This window comes from Sinohyriopsis cumingii, unplaced genomic scaffold (assembly GCF_028554795.1).
Source record: "Sinohyriopsis cumingii isolate HCF-2022 unplaced genomic scaffold, ASM2855479v2 utg000426l, whole genome shotgun sequence".
Taxonomy (NCBI): domain Eukaryota; kingdom Metazoa; phylum Mollusca; class Bivalvia; order Unionida; family Unionidae; genus Sinohyriopsis; species Sinohyriopsis cumingii.
The window spans coordinates 5,292,129-5,307,860 of NW_028315897.1; the positions used below are offsets into that span (position 1 = coordinate 5,292,129).

Genomic DNA, 15,732 nt, shown 5'->3' on the forward strand with positions numbered 1-15,732 from the left:
AAAGTACAGTAGCTGTAATATTTCTATCCACGCAGTACAGATATCAGCCAGAACAAATCTACTGGGGACCAGACCTTTTCCAGCAGTTGTTGCAATTGTGCTTGGTGGAGTAATCATGTTAAGGCGAACAACTATACACAACAAGCTCTTATTAGATTACCCTAATGTTGTAATCTAGAGGGTTTATGCCACATGTAGGAAGTTTGTCAGGTCTTATAACTACAAAATAATTATGTCAGCAGAAACACTTTAGTAGATATATTTGCTAATTTGATAGGACATCGTACAAGCTGTTTCAAGTTAAAGTTTATTGAATAATAATTGAGCTGTTCCTTCTGTAATACAAAAATGGCTACATGTGTTACATGACACCTATGAAGAACATCATCGTGTAAATAGAAACTGTATAAAGCAAAACATGATGCTGATGGCAATGAACATCAGTAGTGCTGATAAAATTAATATGGGGAAGATTGTGAGAGAAATTGGACTATGGCTGACATCAGGACCAAGTGGAAAACATTGCTTTACTTGAAATAATTTGAAATCTTAATAAACAAACAAGTCAATTTAATATGATTTTGTTTATGTCTTTCGTATTCAAAGTACAGCATTTGCAACATTTTGTAACAACTAACAATATAATAGGAACCTTTTGGGGCTCATGGAATTGTAGCAGGGACTTGTAGAATTGGACTCAAGCACTGAAATGGCAAATTATATAAGGAATTTATCCTTGAAAAAAGTGAATTTCTGGGCAATAAGGCTTAAAATTGTCTTCTAGTGATCTTACTGAAAATGTCACATAGTGGGGACTTTGCTAATGACTTTACTGAAACTGCCTTACAATGGGGACTTTGCTACAAACCTTACTAAAAAAGTCTTATAGTTTCCAGGACTTTGACCTAAAGTTACATGCATTAACATTTTCAGCAAATTTGCCAAATCTTGACAATCTGGCAACTGATAGTGACTCAAAGTAATTTTGGATCAATTTTACCAAGAAAATCCCATTGCTTAAATATTGCTTTCTTTACTGTGAAAGACTATTTAAACCTTTGAAAACCCCGTATTGGAAACAACAGGTTTGTAACCAATTTGTATTGTAGCTCACATGAACATTTGAAAAAAAGAGGTTTTCTAACACAGCAGAACTTCGATTATAAGTCAGGGTGTGGTACCGAGACTATGATGTATATGAGAATAGATGGATAATAGAATATGTACATTAAAAGTAGTTTACTTTAGACCAGGTCATCAAAAAAAATCATAATATCTACATATGTACCTGTACCTGTTTTTAATATTTTGACATACAATACCATGACAGTTAACAGAGACTGACAGTTAATCAGGTGCTCGATAATCAAAGTTATACTGTACCATAACAATTGATATTACTCAGGTGCTGGATAATCAAAGTTATACTGTACCATAATAATTGATTTTACTCAATCAATGCAAAAATAATTTACAACCAGAGTCAAGTACCATAGCCTAATCTTTAAAGTCCCCACAATAAGAAAACATAAAGGAAGTTGTAGAGCTAGCAATATACAAACTAACTGTTATCAAGAATTATTTGAAACTGCCTTCTAGTAAGACTTTGGAAATAACCAATTATACTTACAACATGCTCTTTCAATAGAACACTATACTGAGAGTGATACACCTTTGACACTAGTGAGAACCATACCTGATCCATTCCCATTACCTGGATGCATCATTTGCATAAATCACACCCAAAATCATGTCTGATAATTTGTAAATGGTCAACAACGATGACCAAATATGTTACATTTAACAAGAAGGTCATGGCTTTTATGTCAAAAACATGTTCATGCTGCATTTTGTGACTGTGATCTTGACCTCTCAGGGCCAAATACATATGGAGATGTTTTCATAATTAATTATCTTTGCTTTATAATGACACCCCCCAAAAAATCCATCATAGGATTAAAAAGAGTGTTTTTGTATGTCTGATTTGGATATTTAACAATATTTAAATTAGCTACAATGTCTGCAGTGTGGCAGTTTTATAGTGATGTCTAGTACTAGGTCATCATGCCACATACATAAAAACAAATCAAATACATGAACCAAAAACCTAATAGCAGATTTTCCAAGTTCATGACCATACTCTCAAGGTCAATGGATGGATTAGGTAAGTCACATAGTACAACACCTTTGATTTATGATACATCATATCTCAAGTGTTAAAAAACTCAGCCAATCCTATGGAGTATCTCCTCAATCATCTGCAATGGTCCTAGCTCATAATCAAATCAAATTATATCTTGACAGTACAAGCTGTAATGACTCTATGAAATCAAGTAACACAAGGAACTAAAACTAAGAAGTTCAATAGAATTTATTAAATAATTTATTTTTGTGGAATATAAAGTGAAAATTCAAAGACATGTTATTCTGAATCAGAAATCCCAAGTAATCATAAATGTTTTATCAGAAGTCCAAAAGTACAGGATGTTTTGAACAAATTCCAATAATCTTGAATGGTCTAATGTACCATAGTCTTGAATGTACTGATGTACCAAATAGTGTTGATATATCACAATGATATAATCCACAACGTTTCTGAACAAGTTCACAATAATCACAATGAAGTGTTTTAGTTCAAAGTATATGAGCACTTAATATTTCCAATGAATAATTTAAATAAATGATTCAAGTTCTATCTGAACATGACTAAAATCTATGATCATAAATTCCCAAAACCTGATATGAAACAGGAAAAAATACTTTGTTTACCACATCCTTTATATAAAAACAGTGACTTGATTTATGATGCAATAGTGTGCCCTTGATGTGAATCATTTCAGATGGAAAAATCCATCAAATTTGTAAACAAGGTCAGGTCTTAAACTTAAATTCAAGTAAACATGACAAGAATCAGACAGACATAACCTTCAACCACGACAAAAGTCAGGTAGGCCAAAAGTTTAACCTTAAGTGACAAAGGTTAAGCACACAATATAAGTTAAATGTACATAAAAAAGTCTATTTACTAAGTTTTATAAAATGTCAAGCCAGTTTACTATGTTAAAATTTTACTGAATCAAAAAAATACAGTCACTCAAATTGATAAGCAGTTCAGCCAAGCATGTGCTAAATCACCTTGTAAATCACCTTATTAATACGCATAGCTCTGGCTCATAATCAAACAACACCTCATTAATACGCATAGCTCTGGCTCATATTCAAACAACACCTTATTAATACACATAGCTCTGGCTCATAATCAAACAACACCTTATTAATATACATAGCTCTGGCACATAATCAAACAACACCTTATTAATACACATAGCTCTGGCTCATAATCAAACAACATTAATTTTTTTTTTATATAAGCCTATTCACAAAGATAAAAGCTCAACAAATTATATACAAAATCATAGTGATATTAGTAGATCCTGCTCATATCTTTGCTCATCCAGTCACACTAATGTTGAGAAAGCTTTCTCACATAGTCATACCTATGTTGGTTGAGACTTGAACTCACACAGAGGTGAGATTATGAAGAAATCTCTAAAGGTTAGTGCCTTAGACCACTCAGCCACCAATCCCCACACCCCCGAGATGGAAATTAAATCAATTACCAAAAAAGATTCGCCAAAAGTATATTAAGGACAAATTGGAAATGGGCACTTACAACATGCTTGTGCTTATTTCTTTGAATATGATATCTGACACTGGATCTTTTTATGAAGCCATCATGCAAATTGGTGTTGGAATGAATTTATTTAACGCTAGTATATATTTTGTTCCCTAAAAAATATTTTTACTAGTTTATATTTAATATTATTTACAAATATATTTCCAACATGTTATCACGTAATCATAATACATGCATGTACAAAGTAATCAGTAGATCAGTCCCTTATGCAAAATGGTGGTTGTCAACTTGCTCTTTTCTTATTTTGAAGTTTCTTTTACAAACAATGTCCACATTGTTACATTTGGCTCATTTTATCTCCCACTCAAATTCAATTTATCAGATTACAATTTATGAAGAAAATATCAATGTAAATTTAATTCTAAATGTACAGATCTCATCAAGATATTGTAAATTTTGACAAAAGCCCCTTCTCACAAAAAGAACTTTTAACAAACACCAGCTCTAGAAAATTTGGGATTAAAATGCTGTCTATCGATCGGTGAGTTTACAATATGTATCTTAATACAGGCTTATAATAATGTACAGACAATGGTTGATGAAAACTGATTCCAATTTAAATAGGGAAATGCCACCTTATATGGGCCTATGCTATTTTCTATGATACAAACCTAAAACTGGCAAGATTTAAGCAAAGCTGGAAGGGTCCAGTATTAGAACTGTCTGCCAATTTAATTTTGACAAAGAAATACAAAATCAGAAGCTACAATTTTTACTCAGAAAAGTAAACAAATTATTGGTTAAGCACAAACTGAATAGGACTCATTTGTTATTTTGCATAAAATAACATTACATTACATACTAAGATTGGGCAACCTCACACAAAAATAGCATATTCCAGATCTTTATTAAATTTCCATCATTATGGCAATATTTCTAATAATCCAAGCACTTAATGTTTATCTACTAAGGTTCTCTTTGCTGATCTTCCAACAACAAGGCTGATCAATCATCTCCATCAGAGGCAGGAATTGCAGGTGCTTTTTCCTCCAAATCATGCAGACCGTGTGTAGCATATAAAGTGTGTGATCCAAATTCTAATCTAGACTTGTCATCTGACAAATATTTTTAATGTTGCTGTGTAGTTGGAATCCATAGGGTGAGGCATGCCAGATGATCATATTGAGCCATGTCCTTCAGACTTTAGTCTGTGCTCATTCCAATCCTTTCTGAAGTCTTCTAGTCTTGAGTTTATGACTGGCAAGCAGAAATTCCTCAGTGCCATTCATTGTTATAGGTCATCTGGGTCTACATCAATTCTCCCTCAACATCGTAAAATAGAGTAGACTTGATGTTACTTGATGGTAAACATAGCTCCATATCCTTTCAATCCTAAGACTGTAAACGGATCTTTATTGTAATATGACTGCTCATTACTCTTATAGGACTTAAAAAATTGTTTTAACTGTCCAACACTGAATTCACCCAGGATGGCATATAAGAGGATGCACACCTTTGCACAGATTCTGGACTGTACACTGTGTATTAGCTGTCCCACACCTCACATAAGTAATCAAGTCACTGTAGCCATCAATAATGCCATGTGTGGTGAACCCCATCTGTAAAAATAAACAAAGTACTATTATAAATCTTAAACACGACACTGATTTAGTCATCTCAAATAATTTGTGGTGTCTGCAGTTTGATTATATTTAATTGTATTCATTATACATTGCAGAGCTATTATAATTATCTTGTCTGATTCACGTAAATTGAGATATTACTTTAAAATTAGACAATGACTGCATGTCCTCATTTATAACCCAAGCCTAGATGTGTTGTCGTATTAAGCAATGGCAGATCTGGGTCTATTGGATCTACAATTGCAATGCAGATCTGGGTCTATTGCATCAACATTTGCAATGACAGATCTAGTTCTATCGGATCTACAATTGCAGCTGGACTCAACTTATATATATATATATATATATATATATATATATATATATATATATATATATATGCATGCATGTAATGATCCTAGTCCAGAGGGTTTTACTTCCAAGATAAGGGTGTATCCAGTTCCTCACTGAAATTGCCTGCATATGCATTATTGTTGACAAATTTCTTTTAAAAAAATTTTCAAACTTGATCCCAATTTTATATATTTATGGCAATACTGCCTGTGATCACATGACTGTGATCCGTTTTAAACAAGAGCCTGATTCAATAATTTGGCAAGATATGGTGTATTCTTCAAGAACAAAACATAAAATTAGTTTTCCTTAGTTTTGAAACAAGTTAGGTCATGAAAGAGCTGACAGTTGTTAATGTAATTACTACTGAACAATAAAATCATTAATTCTTCCTTAAGTTTTGTTTTCATTTAATGCAGGGTATAAAACAGCCAAAAGATGTTTCAAGATCTTTAACTACCATGTATGTACCAGGATTAATTTATATTTTCAATCGAGTCCATGTTATATCCCACCTTTATTCATTACGCCAAACATATATGGCAATCTTGTTTCTAATTAATGTATTCCTTTTTCATTTAACATGTGCTACTTCAAATTTATTACCAAGCTTTCTTTGCTTCATTTAATGAACTTAATTCACATTACTATTTACAGCATAGCATTTATCCCATGTGTTTATTCATACAAGCTATCTGTGTGAGTTCGAGTCTTGGATTTGGCCAATGTGGATATGTGAGAAAGCTTGCCAGTAGCTTCTCATGGATCAGTGGTTCTTTCCGGGGTTTTCCTGGTGTCTTCCTCAACCATTTATACTGCCCACCATATATAGCCTATCTTGTGCTGAAAAATGCATTAAACCCTACAACAACAACAAGAAGAACTACATGTACTCATACAAGTTTCTTAACCATGTGCCAACAAACATGTTAGATCTTTGAATTTAATGTAACTATATATATATATATAACAAAAGATTAGGTCAGAGCAAATGCCAACAAATTAAAGGAAGTGTACATAGTTATTGACATAGTGTAATCTCTGGAGATGACTTGCAGTGATAACATCATGCATTCTAAATATGTTTCAGTTTGAAACTAAACTGAATATTAATGGATAAACATATTGTAAATAATTAAATAAAAGTATGGTATCGAACTACTATTTATGGATAGAGCCGGAATGGATATTGACTGGAACACATAGTCAAACTATTTACATGCAAATTGCTGATTTTAATATATGTATATACCGGTATGTACAAATGAATGTTTTCTCCACCAAGCAAATAAATATAAATTACTTTAAAAGTTTTAAGTAGGTATTGTTTAATATGGACCAAGTTCACAACTGTATCAACAGAGTACACTATGACCATATACTTATATATCCAAATGATTGGCAGGAAACAATTTGACATTTTTGTTGGAGTCTGCAGAATTTCATTAATACTGACACATTCCAATGTAGACACCAAATCTATATTTTCCATCTGAGGGAAATTGCTTGTGGCACAAATGTAATCCAGACAATGACCTCTAAGAAATGCTAGAAATGTTTCTGGTCCATATAAGTGCAGTGTGACCCCACTATAACACGCTCCGTTATAACGCGAATTCAGATATAACGCGGTCGTGGCGTGGCTCCCGAAATTTCATATACATGTATTTTTCTTGTGCAAAAAACAAATTCTTAAAAAGTACAAAAAAAACATAAAAAGTTGCTTATCATTTTGGGATAGAGATCGTGTATGAATAAAAAAAAAAGGGCAAGATGATCGTGGCTTGGCTTCTGAAATTTTATATGTATTTTAATCGTACATGAAAAAGTATTTTTCTCGTACATGAAAAAGTACTTTTTCTTTCTCCTTAAAAGTAAGAAAAAGAAAAAAAAATGCATAAAAAATTTAATCTGGGATCGCGTAGGTCTTCGCCAATGTCGCAAACTTGGATTGTTTTTCCTTATTGGCTGCAAAACATAGCATGTGGCTTTTTTTATTTGTTGGCGACATTGTTGGCTGTTTAAACTTTTATATACAACGATTGGTTTTGAGTGCAGAAATTCAGAGGCCCCATGAAAGGAAGCCGCATACTGGATATAAAATGCACAGAAATTTATCTATTGTTACATAAACAAATTCTTTGTCTATACTGACAAACCATCTAAACAGTGCATTGTTATATCATAATCTGCTTATCCTGACATCATGCATGAGTTCTGTACGTTGTGAAATATCCGCTTTTTTGTTGTTGACATTTCTGTAATGGAGATCAACTGGACGAGGCATTCTCTCATAATCTGTCTTTCATCGGATTTTCGGCTGCTCGCTAGTAATTAATATATTTACAAAGACGCATTTGTGTGTGGATGGTAAGTAAAATTCTCTTCTTTTCACTCTGAATATAAATTATATAATCCTTCAGAACACTCACGTTTTCTGTAATAATCCATGTCATCAGAACACCTGCGTCTCTATTGTCCGTTGACCCTTTGTTAATTTTCAGACGCATGAGCGGAAGGCAGCATCACGCTGCTACAACAAATGTAAAAAAAAAAATAAAAAAAAAAATTCTTATTGGTTTATTCAGTAGGCATGGAGGGACAGTAACTAGAATAGTCTAAATGTCGGCCAATTCCTTTTAAAAATGTATCCAGATAAAACATTTTGCTGAAATTTCAAAGGAAACAGATTACCTTTGAAGCACCGACTGTTATGAAAACGTACTCAGCAAATGGGAAAAATCCCCGTCTCAATCATACAATACAATTATTTGATGTTGCCACCACAATAAGAAATGGGCATTCGTTTGGTTCTCCAAAGCTGTTCTTTAGCGGCGACTTCAAAAGCGCATGCACCCTTCATCAAAGAAAGCCGACTACAATCTTTCAATAACAGCAAAGAAGTTTTCTTCAAAGGAAGTCAGTAGCAAACTTAAATAAAAGTGATGGAATCTGATGGATTTATGCATTTTCCAACATGACGGGAACACTTTAGCTGTGCTGTGAAAGTTTCCTTTTTGTAGGGAAAAAGCTTATGCCAACGGCGGCTTAAAACGCAAACTAACTTTTACCGACTTCGAACGTACTTCAAAGTAAATGTGCTTCATCATTCATTACGTGATTGTGCTATGTTTTTCCACTGAATTCAGACCAATATGACCTGTTACAAAATTAATGAATATTTTAAAGCTGTGTATGCATATTTTCGATGTAATCACTTGTATTGTGGATTCAATGTATATGATGAGGTTTCACAGGTGAGTACACTGTGTTGATACTCTATCATGCTATACATTAGGCATTTATATATAAACAGTATTCACATATATGTACCAATTCATGGTTCTCTAAATAAAGTAAACTGTTATATGATGTCTTCTCTCTTTTCACTACAGGTGTATTTCACATTTAATATGCATTAATTCAAGATAGCAACTGTGCTGACAAAGCACATATTTTACCGCCCGCATTTATTACCCCCCCATAATTCTTTTTTTTGTTTTTGTGGGGGCACATTTTCTTCAGTTGAGTTGGTTGCATATAACATGGTTCAGTTAATAACACAGTCAGATTCTATGGCTCCCAACTACCGTGTCATAGCGGGGTCCCACTGTACAGTATGAACGGCAACAAGTTATGTGAAAGGATTGATAATAGATTATATGAATAAATGTATTTTAAAATAACAGAAATGGAAATTTGTTTGAAGTTGATTTTTTCCCCCATTTTCATGCTAAAAATATGGTCAATGAAAATCCTCCCTCTACTGAATGAGACTGTCAAACTCGAGACCCAATTTTGCCAATCCACTCATCTGTTCCGAGGTGACCTTTCTGTTCCATCACATATAAATGTAATATTTCATATGCATTCTAAATCAACTCACACAATGAATGGTCTAATGCAAACAAAACTGAACAGTCCCACCCAGATTTTTAATCACAGAATTTTGCCGTGCATGAGCAGGTAGGATTGTACAGATAAGTTGATTTAATTTAAAGTGATTATTATGAAAATATTTCATTATCTCTACTAATTTAACATGATGTGAAACAGACCATAGCAAGTAGCAAAACATTAATAAACATTAACACCATCTGAAAATAAACCAAAGATATAACAAGTGCTAGCCTCATTTCAATTTCCCCACCAGAACTCAGAAATAAATCAAGAGAGTAAACTAAATCCCATGCTATTGGTTGGTATTTTTTCATTTCAAGATCTTGAATGTTTAGCACAGAACTAAAGAAATGACTTGTATATAACTGCCTTTAGTCACAATGTGAATATATGACTTGTATGTAACTAACGCTAGACACACAGTGTGAAGAGATGACTTGTATGTAACTAGCATTAGTCACATTTTCTTCAGTTGAGTTGGTTGCATATAACATGGTTCAGTTAATAACACAGTCAGATTCTATGGCTCCCAACTACCGTGTCATAGCGGGGTCCCACTGTACAGTATGAATGGCAACAAGTTATGTGAAAGGATTGATAATAGATTATATGAATAAATGTATTTTAAAATAACAGAAATGGAAATTTGTTTGAAGTTGATTTTTTCCCCCATTTTCATGCTAAAAATATGGTCAATGAAAATCCTCCCTCTACTGAATGAGACTGTCAAACTCGAGACCCAATTTTGCCAATCCACTCATCTGTTCCGAGGTGACCTTTCTGTTCCATCACATATAAATGTAATATTTCATATGCATTCTAAATCAACTCACACAATGAATGGTCTAATGCAAACAAAACTGAACAGTCCCACCCAGATTTTTAATCACAGAATTTTGCCGTGCATGAGCAGGTAGGATTGTACAGATAAGTTGATTTAATTTAAAGTGATTATTATGAAAATATTTCATTATCTCTACTAATTTAACATGATGTGAAACAGACCATAGCAAGTAGCAAAACATTAATAAACATTAACACCATCTGAAAATAAACCAAAGATATAACAAGTGCTAGCCTCATTTCAATTTCCCCACCAGAACTCAGAAATAAATCAAGAGAGTAAACTAAATCCCATGCTATTGGTTGGTATTTTTTCATTTCAAGATCTTGAATGTTTAGCACAGAACTAAAGAAATGACTTGTATGTAACTGCCTTTAGTCACAATGTGAATATATGACTTGTATGTAACTAACGCTAGACACACAGTGTGAAGAGATGACTTGTATGTAACTAGCATTAGTCACATGTGTGAATTGATGACTTTGATGTAACTGGCATAAGTCACAGAGTGGAAATAGATGACTTGCATGTATCTAGCATTAGTCTCAGAGTGGAAACAGATGACTTGTATGTAACTAGCTTTAGTCACACAGTGTGAAGAGATGGTTTGTATGTAACTAGCATTAATCACATGGTGGGAAGAAACCATTTATCACACTGGCAAGAGATGATTTGTATGTATCTAGCATTAGTCACACAATGGAAAGAGATGACTTGTATGTAACTGGCATTAGTGACACAGTGGGAAGAGATGATTTGTCTGCAACTAGCGTTAGTGACACAGTGGGAAGAGATGACTTGTCTGTAACTAGCATTAATCACATGGTGGGAAGAAACCATTAATCACACAGTGGCAAGAGATGATTTGTCTTCGACTAGCATTAGTGACACAGTGGGAAGAGATGACTTGTCTGTAACTAGCATTAATACATGGTGGGAAGAAACCATTAATCACACAGTGGCAAGAGATGATTTTGTATTCAAGTAAAATAAGGACAAAAATGAATGTCAATATACCTGGAGTTTCCTATAATGATCAATCTGCATAGCATACTCTTCTGCATACAGCAGCTGACCAGTGTCCAGAATATCTTTCCGGGTCCAACCTTTTTAGAATATCTCTAGCACAGTTGCACTGAACATGAATTCATCTTGATGCATGATGACCAGGCTTCATCTACACAAAGAAAGTGAAACAAGAAATGTACAGTCATTTGATAAAAAAGTCTAATCTGTCTTAAAGTCAATTGTATTAAGAAATCACTTGTCTTAAACAGCCTATGTTTCAAAGTCCAATACATCAAGATATTTAAGAAATGAACCTCTATTCAAAGTGCACACATCTTGTGAGTCACTTTTCTCACTCTCCATAAGTGATTTCTCACAAATGGTTTGACTGAAGAATGCTTATATAACACATTCCACAGTCATCAACTTTTCTCACCCAACCCACTCAAAATCTGTGAAACTAGAGTCATTTCACATGGCTAAAAATAGGTACATGGTCCGAACATAACTGTATATCTTTTCTTTTTAGTTCCAGTGCATGTATATGCAGGAATGGATAAAGGGTATGGATCTCAATAATATATAATGTATGACCATGGGGCAATTACTCGTTAAATGTATATATAGTACTGTTGGACAAACCTTATAAATGTCTGCACGCTGACAAGAAAACTGAACCTATCCTTGGGAGATTCGGAACCTTCAAAAATGTATGAAAATATAATTTATCAGATTTACAAAAGATGTTAAAATAAAATATGAGATGAATTCTAAAATTTGTTTCATTTACAAATATATAACTTGTCTTCTTTTCCATTTACTATGTTTTGCACATAAAAAACAGATGTGCAAAATGGTGTGAAAGTCTCAATAATTAAAAAGTATATCAAAAATGAATTTATGCTTTTATCAAAGCATTACATTTTAATGATGTCAGTCATATTTGCTTTAATTTGTTTTCTTTAATTTTATCTGTAATATAATCAAAAAAGATCCTGCTTGTATTTTTTTGTCATGTGATAAAAAAACACAACAAAATGAGAATGTCAGTTAGAAGAAGAGACCGATCATCTAATACTTAATTTTGGGGTTTGGAAGAAGAAGAGATGGGAAGGTTGACTGTTAGTTTTGTCTGATCTGATATATTCTTTATTTTACCTCAAGCATGTCAATATAATTTATTTTCACATACTAAAATGGATATAATGTGATTTTGTTTTGTATAAATCTGTACAATAGTATTATTTTCAAGCAATTTCACAGCCCAAATCTTTTTTCAAAATATTCCATGGTCCTTTTCTCACCCCACTACCTGAAAATTAAATGGTTTATTCCTAATAAAGTCTAATATTATCAATGGAAGGTTGCAGAGCTTAACTATGTAAAGTATACTGCAAGTCATCATATTCATTATAAAATTCAATGTTTTTGCTTAGGACCAAGAGAACTGAGTGCTGGTAATGAACCACTCATCACTAATTAAGCTCACTTTCAAAGTTGTATGTATTTCCAATTGATAAGATGAGTATTCCATTCAATTATCTTGAGTATCCAAAGTGGCCATTAGACAGCAGTCTTTGCAAAGGATTTTGATTTATAAATCCATCAACCAGCTCATGTGAGTTATGAAAGAAGCCTCAGATGTGATGTCAGAACAAGGCTGATCTGGTAAATGTTGTTCAGAGATTAATGAAATGACAATGGAAGCCAGATTGGATATGGAAACTTCCCTGGCTTAGACCAACATGTAGGTCTCCACTTAATTTTTCTTTTTCTGACAGTGGAATACAAAAAGAAAGTGGACACATACTTGTTGGTCTAACCCTGGCTAAGAAACAAAAATTATGTCACATATGTGCCGCTTGTTCCTGGTCTGTAAAGTGCACTCACACTAACTCTTTTGTTAATGAAGTACTAATTTGCAGTTTTCTGCAGTTACAAGACACAAGACAAACATGGATCCTGTATGTACTGTGGAAGGAAGGAGCGTTATGGAGAAGGAAGGAAATGTTATACATTCTGCTTGAAACAAAAGTCAAGAGGCAAACAAATATCAGTACTTAAATCAGCACTAACAAACCAGTCATTCACTTTGTGGACTGCATTGGTTTTGCTGCTGGGACAGCATACACTACTCTGAAGGATATAAAATCTCTTTGTGAACAAAAGGAGAGAAGATCCAAAACTTATTTAGCTTTACCGTCTTACTCAACGTGTCACCTTCTTAATGCAACACAACACTGTTTGTTTATTTTATACTAAAAGGTTTTCTACAGAAGAAAAAATATTGTGTTAAAGTGTTGTAATGCATAAAGGAAAAGTTCGGTTGGGGTCACCCTGGACTTTCATTCAGGTCTCCCATTTCTGGTTTATAAGTCACTGGTTCTCCATTTTCAAAAAACAGGGAAATATGTTATATTACCGGTTCTGAGTCAATTAGCCAGGACTCTATTTCTCCGAAGGATCTATTCGCATCTTCAGTTGTACAGTTTGCATGTACATTTCATTGTTTACGGACTTGCAGCCTTCAGAACGCTTATCACATTACTGTAATTTGTAAGCTTTCTACTGACAGCGACTCAGCAGGGAGCAATCATTATATAACTGTATAGGCAAAGCAGATTTTCGATAATTTCTAACATTAAAATGAATAAACGATTCAGTTGCTCATTATCTATTACAAAATACAGGGTAATTTATATTATTATAAAATCATTTTCTATCACCAGAAAATCCGTCAAACAAACAGAAAAAAAAAAAAAGGCCCGCCGTTTGTTGTTGTTGTTGTTGCATCGACTCCAACTTCGAACAATCCATTTGTCGAGAAATTCCGTGCAACGGCTTGGAGTTCCAAATTGTTGTGCTCTTGAGAATGGAATGATCTTGAAAGTTCGACTTTATCAGAAAACATTTTAGAGATTTTAATAAATTTGTGCAGCGCCGGTATAACCGCTAAAGAAACTCGGCTTGGGCACAAAGATTTTTTTGGGGGGTGGGGGTGATAATGATGTTTGATTCTGACCGTGTCTTAATCGGCCCGTGACTGATTAGGACCACATTACGGGCTGATTTGGCCCAAAGGCTGATTCTGACCATGTCAATCATTAAACGAAAAATTGTAATACGGCCCTTTGAGTGGGATTAGGTCTTGGAGTAGTTTTGTATGATTTTGTTGTTGTTTTGTTATATATATATATATATATATATATATATATATATATATATAAAGTATTGTATGTGAGGATCTTAAAGTTGGATAGTTATTCATCTTTAAAGCTAAGGCAATGATATATGATATATGGCTATGACATATGTAATGAGATAGTGCAATGACATATGAATGAGATAGGGCTATGACATATGTAATGAGATAGGGCTATGACATATGTAATGAGATATTGGGTTGCAACGTCTCGTTACATTGCTCCAAGGGTGGGCCCTGTCGGTGTGTGTGCAGGGACGTCATGGGGGAGGGGGGTGCGGGGAGTTTGCATGTGCTGTACAATTGCTGTAGCCTAAATAGGATAATTAACAAGCCCGTCAAGTTTTGCCACAGCCCCCGAAAGAAATAGAAATGACGTCCCTCGGTGTGTGTGTGTGTGTGTGTGTGTGTGTGTGTGATTTGGATTTTTTGATTTAGCTTTAACAATTGTTCAGCACCATTAATACTGGCTGCCATACATAGCCTATCGTGTGCTGAAAAATGGCGTTAAACCCCACAAGAACAATAACAACAATTGTTCAGTCATATCGCTACGATGTATGCAATGTAACAGTTTATAGTGATGTCTAGCACCGCGACATCATGCCCCACATGCGACATCATGTCCCATCCAGTTACAATATCCTGGCACCAGGCCGACCAGTCTTAGCACTAACCTCTTAATGTTGTGTGTCAAGCGAGATAGCTGGTAGAACCGTTTGTATGTCTTTGGTATGATTCTGCCAGGGGTCGATTCCGCGACCACCCACATCCGAGGCGGAAGCTCTAATCACTTGGCCAACGGAGCGGTGGGCCTTGTCGGGATGCTTCTGAGATCCACACAACACCTAAATAATAATAATAATAATAATAATAATAATAATGACTTTGTATAGCGCCTAATCTTTAGAAGCTCAAAGCGCTTTACAACATTAGACAACACCTATAAGATAAAAAAAACATATACAATGATATGATTACAAAAACAAACACCATGAAATAAGAAAACATAAAAAACATGCTGAACATATTTAAGGTAGGAAACATTATTAGGTCTTTAAGTTTGTTCTTGCAGTCGAAATACGTGAGCTTTGAGAGCACTCTTGAATGGGATCACTGTCTTTTTGTCTAGGTTCAGTGGGCAATTCATTCCACGTTGCTGAGC

At 34.1% G+C, this 15,732-nt stretch overlaps 1 long non-coding RNA gene across 1 annotated transcript; it reads right to left on the bottom strand.

The window, feature by feature from the left end:
* Positions 1-569: 569 nt before the first annotated feature.
* LOC149774114 (uncharacterized) lies at positions 570-13,920 on the bottom strand. Its single transcript, XR_016416959.1, has 4 exons — positions 13,788-13,920; positions 11,375-11,534; positions 8,046-8,146; positions 570-5,256 (listed from the first exon to the last, which is right to left on the bottom strand). It is a non-coding gene; the product is annotated as an uncharacterized LOC149774114 (long non-coding RNA).
* Positions 13,921-15,732: the final 1,812 nt, after the last annotated feature.